Raw genomic sequence first — 6187 nt, forward strand, 5'->3', positions numbered from 1 at the left:
AATGATGACTGTATTAGACAATTATACATGCAAGAACACTGAATTCTATGTAATAGAATCCAATTTCTTTATCCTGAAGATCTAGCAAATAAATAAATGCAGTTTAGTTATATCTCTTACTATTACTACAACAACAATAATAGGAAGGAATTCCCAGATATAGAGTGCTTACTAGATACCAAAATCGCTTATTAATCCAGTAAGTAAGTTAAATCTTTTAACATACAGGATAGTCCTATGATTTAGGTACTATTATTATTCCCATTTCTCAGAGGAGGAAGTTTCCACAGTTGTAAATAGTCAAGCTTGGATTAGAAGCCCACCAGTCTGGGTTCAGGGTCTTTATTTATATTCCCCATGTTGCTATGCCTTATATTTAATATTTATTCTAAATGTATGTGGTCTCTTTAATAATCTTGTGTTATGGAAAAGGAAACTGAGATTCAGGGAAATTAAGTAATTTTCCTAAATTGAGCAGCTAATAAGTGGCAGAGTTGAGACAATGTATAAGTGACTCTAAACTTCATTACACTTTTCTACCTTACCAGAGATTATTATGTGTATCTCCTTGTAAATGCACATTAAAGATTCAATCATGTTAAATATATTTTCTAAATGTAACAACTTCTTCATGATAAAATTTCTTCTATGACATAGTTCTTTGATTAAAGATACACAAATTCTTTTTTTCTTTGGCCTTATGTTTATTTGGGAAGTACATTGAAAACTACTTTCGGTGACTTAAAAATTGGCAAAAATCAAAGATATTAATTTATGCATTTTTAAAAGCAAAACTGAAGTCAAATATTCTGAAGTCCAGTGTTCCTGAAGTCACTCCTTCATTATATATTCTTAATTTGGGCAAGGCAAAATTATTAAGATTGTCAAATAACGTTTCTAACGTTTCTGGATTTAATTTATCATAGTAGAATTTTCTTAATTGCCCATGTGATAATACATGTAAAATTAGAAACATATGTTTGGTTTGCTTTTGTGTCACTTTGTTTTCAAAGATAAATCTCTTTTATCTCTGGAATTAATTGCTCGGTATAACAATTAATGTATGTTAGATAATAAGGTCCTCTGAGAATGTACTTTCTAAAAAAGGGATGCAGATTCATCTGAATTCCACACTGCTTTAAGATATTATTTTTTCCCATTCGTATGATAGCAGACCTTGATACAAACAGTTCTCAGCTCCAAGTTTATGAATGTGAAGTTAAGCTATATAATATCTATATCTTTCAATATATAGATATTCATATATAGATCTATCTGATATATATGAAACTATATTATATTGACTTGATTCTTTTATAATTATCATTATATAAACTCATATTAAATATACCTTGTGTGGTATAGCAAATATTGCTTTTACTTACTATTTCCATATTTATGAAATACTTCAGCAAAATATCAAACAAAAAGGGAGTTGGGTTCCTTTTCAATAAAAGCCACATGTCCTATTAGATCATCCAGAATTAATTTTGATCATGGGGTCAAAACAGATTTCAGGAACATCATATTTTCATTTCAGCAGTGTGTCCTTGCTGTTTGAGATGTTTTATTTGGAGAGTGTGAGGACTGCAAACTATGGTTCATTATCAACTATGAATAATAAAATTGCAAGCAGGAAGCTAAACTACTAGGGCTTCTTTTCTAGAGCCCATTTTGACCACAGTAGGCACATAGAAAAAGAATATCTGTAGCCACATTCCTGCCCACCCACCTCAAGCAGCAGAATCTTTCTCTTTTTCTCACTCTCGCTCACTCACTCTTTCTCTCACTTTATTTTTCTTCCCCCTCTTATCGCCTCCCCCTCCTGCTCCCTTCTCACCCTCCTTCCTTTTTTCCTTAAATATGCTCCTAAAAGACAGCCTTCATCTTCCTTTCTCAAGCTCTAATTTCTGGACATTTTTTTATGTTTTAAAGGTTCAGTGGGTAATTTCAACTTAGGTCAAGATGGAAAATTCTAGGAACTTCATAAAATTAGTTCAATAAATGAATAAAGTAACAATGACCACATGATAGTCATGGTATCTCTGTTCATCTGTTTCCCACTCTACTAATATCTGCTCCACCAGAATCTGTGTTTCTAAATTAGTGAATGATCATTCTTTATATCCCTACCCAAGCCAGAAATCTGAGATCACACTTGATTCTACCATCTTCTTCCGATCTACAACATTTTAAAAACCATATATTGAACATTGTGGCACATGTGTCTTTTTGAGTTATGGTTTTCTCAGGGTATATGCCCAGTAGTGGGATTGCTGGGTCATATGGTAGTTCTATTTTTAGTTTTTTAAGGGACCTCCATACTCTTCTCCATAGTGGCTGTATCAATTTACAGTGTTCACTGTAGCACTATTTACAGTTTACAATAGCCAGGACATGGAAACGACCTAAGTGTCCATCGACAGATGAATGGATAAAGATGTGGTACGTGTATACAGTGGAATACTACTCAGCCATAAAAAGAAACGAAATTGGGTTATTTTTAGTGAGGTGGATGGACTTAGAGTGAAGTAAGTCAGAAAGAGAAAAACAAATACCGTATGCTAACACATATATATGGAATCTAAAAGAAAATTGTTCTGATGAACCTAGGGGCAGGACAGGAATAAAGACGCAGATGTAGAGAATGGACTTGAGAACATGGTGGGGGGAGAAGGGTAAGCTGGGATGAAGAGAGAGAGTAGCATTGACATATATACGCTACCAAATATAAAATAGATAGCTAGTGGGAAGCAGCTGCATAGCACAGGGAGATTCGCTCAGTGCTTTGTGACCACCTAGAGGGGTGGGATAGGGAGGGTGGGAGGGAGACGCAAGAGGGAGGGGATATGGGGATATTTGTATACATATAGCTAATCCATTTTGTTATGCAGCAGAAACTAACACAACATTGTAAGGCAATTGTACTCCAATAAAGATGTTCCAAAAAATAAAAATAAAAAGCAAATATTGTTGAATATACTAAGTTCTTAATGCCTCTTGAATCTTCCCACTTTCCATATTTTTACCTGGGTTCAGGCTACCACATTGCCACCTACCTGGATTATTATAGTAACTGTGGAAAACAGTATAGAGGTACCTCAAAAAATTAAAAGTGTAATTACCATATTATCCAACAATCCCATGTCTAGGTATTTATCCAAAAGAGTTGAAATGAAGATCTGGAAGAGATATTTGCACTCCCATGTTCATTGCAGCATTATTCACAATAACCAAGAAGTAGAAACAACCTCAAATGTCCATCAATGGATGAATTGATAAGGAAAATGTGATATATATATTGTTATATATTAAATATTAATATTAATAGTATATATGTGAAATATTATTCAGCCTTAAAAAAGAAGGAAATCCTGTTATATGCTTACATGGATGAAACTGGAAGGCATTATGCTAAGTGAAATTACCCAGTTAGAGAAGGACAAATACTGCATGCTTCTTTATATGAGGTTATGTAAAGTAATAAAACTCATAGAAGCAGAAAGTAGAATGATGGTTCCCAGGGGCTGGGGGGAGGAGAAAATGAGGAGTTGCTATTCAATGGGTATAAATTTTCATTCATGGAAGATGAATAAATTCTAGAGATCTGCTGTATAACATTAAGTGTATAATTGCCAGTACTATACACTTAAAAATGCATTAAGATGGTAGATCTCATGGTTGTTTTTTTTTGTACCACAATAAAAAAAAGGCAAGGATATTAAATATGTGGGAGAATCACATACATTGCAAAAGTATCCTCTCTAAATGCCAATAATATCAACACTGGGAAACACTGTGCAGTGAAATATAAAGAAGCATATATAAGGTAATAGATATAGACTCTTTAGGACAAATTAATGTAATGTAATGAGAGAAATCAAATATTTGTTTATATTTTATATACTGCATTTCCAATGCTGTGATACTCAAGCTTTAATTATTATTATTCCATCTGAGTGATTTGTAGCCATTTAAAGGTGAACAAATACATGAAGCATAAAGACTAGATAATCATTTGAAAAGTATCCCGTCTAGATATAAATGCAGCTCTGTTATTCGAGTGTATGAGGTGACCATGGAAAAAGTTGGTGATGGAGAGAAGAGAACATATTTCAGCTTTTAAAGAACTGATGTACTGAATAGAGGAGTAAAGAAAGATTGGACATGAAAGAAAAGATAGAGGAGAGAAACAGGAAGGAGAACATACTCTAAAATTTTGGTAATGTCAAAGAACCCATGGGCTTCAGTTTAAAGGATAGGTACTTTCAAGTACTTTTAATAGGTTAAAGATATATGCAAGATTCAAAAAAGTCTACTTGATTTATTGATTATAAAGTGCTTTGCACGGAATAAGTATTCTAAAAATTTGTCAAATTGACTTTCACTGGCAAGCCTGAAGAGGGCAGTTTTATGACAGTAAAAGTGTGACTGTAAAGTAAAGGATTAAAGCAGAAACTCATCCAAGAAATTTGGTGATGGGAATATTTTGAAACAATGGGTGGTGACTTAAGAAAGTGAGAGGGTGTGAGGTAATACATTTTTGTTTACTAAGGTTTGGATTTAAAGTTGTAAATCTTCAGTTAACAAATATCTATGGAGACCCTACCTGTTTCAGGCTCCTTGCAGGGCTGTGTATCACAGGCACATTTGTAATGGAGAAGCACATACATACACAGAAATATATATGTTCAGGGCTCCATAGAATTGCCTTCTTATTTATCTTTCAAATCCAGAAAGCATCATGCTGAAAACTATCTGCTCTAGTTCTATGAATATTACAGCACTTTTGGCAATCTAATGTGGTCTCCAGAGATCGCACCTGCCTTCTAGCAATAGTGTTTCCAGGATTGATAGAGAAGAAAAATATACTGCCTTGTTTTATATACTCCATTTTGTCATTTATGGGCCCCCTATAGTCCCAAAATATATGTCAGATAATTTTAGGTCGAGTAACTTATCTCTTAGTAGAGGATAAGATGGAGGACTAAAACTATAAACATTTTTTTTTGTTCACACATCCCTAATTATTTACCATACTTTTATGTTGCATTACTTCACTAGACCTTCTGTAAAACAAACCCATCAAACACTCATAGATGATACAGCATCACTACAATGAAAAATTCAATATATATTTATTGTCTCATACCCTATGCCAAGTGCAGTATATACAAAGATGGAAGAAACAGAGGAGGCTCCTGCTGTCATAGAGCTTGTAGTTGGATCGCTAAAAAAATCACACAACAGCAAAATCTGGTTCATGAAGCCTTACTGAATTCCTATGAACAGAAATAATCTTTCTTATGATTTGTAGCTCTTCATATGCATCTCTATTAAAATACTTCATAATCTGACTTGCTGTTGATGTACTTATATGTCACGTTTCCCTCATAGACTGTTTGCTATTGGATGGCTGAACATACACATACAAAACACTGATAAATGTTATTTGGAATTCAATAAAATTCACATATTTTATTGTATGAAAAAACTATATGTTATTTCTAAATCACTAAAAGGCTGGTGAGTTTGGGCCTCAGAAATATTCTAAATTCTAATAAAAGCAGCCTTGTAAGTATTCAAGGCAATAGATTTGTAGTTCAGTGTTTTTTGCTATATTACAATTTTATATTTTTGCCCAATCACAAAGGGACAGAAATAAAGACCTTAATAATACTTTTATCTTACATTGGGTTAATCAAAAACAAGTAGGAGACTGTTGAATTCTGGTAGCATTATTTGTTGGGAAAATTGTCCCAAGAAACTTGAAGAAATATGTGAGTGACTTATATTTAAGGATCAGGCTCATTTATAGTGGTAAATGTCACCCATTAATCAGTGTCTATCAAACTATATATTTTTACTGTTGAGGAATCTAATGATAGAATCTTGCACTAACAAATCATAGCCCTTCTCAGAAAGAGTATATACATAATCTCTAATAATTCACCTCTGTCCTACAACATTGCCTGAGAATAAGTTTGTGTATTGGGTTGTAGGATTATATGTGTAGTACAAGGGGGTTTGACTATTTTATTTATTGTTCTGATGCAGAATTTTCAGTCCCAGCAGCATAGTCATAGGAATATGGGGTTATTTTGATTAGGTAGATTTAACAGGTTGTTAAATGTATTTCTTTCTATTTTCTCAGTGTTGACAGATGCTCCAAAAATGGAGAACAAAG

This window comes from Balaenoptera physalus (genome assembly GCF_965194825.1).
Source record: "Balaenoptera physalus genome assembly, chromosome: 8".
Lineage (NCBI taxonomy): Eukaryota > Metazoa > Chordata > Mammalia > Artiodactyla > Balaenopteridae > Balaenoptera > Balaenoptera physalus.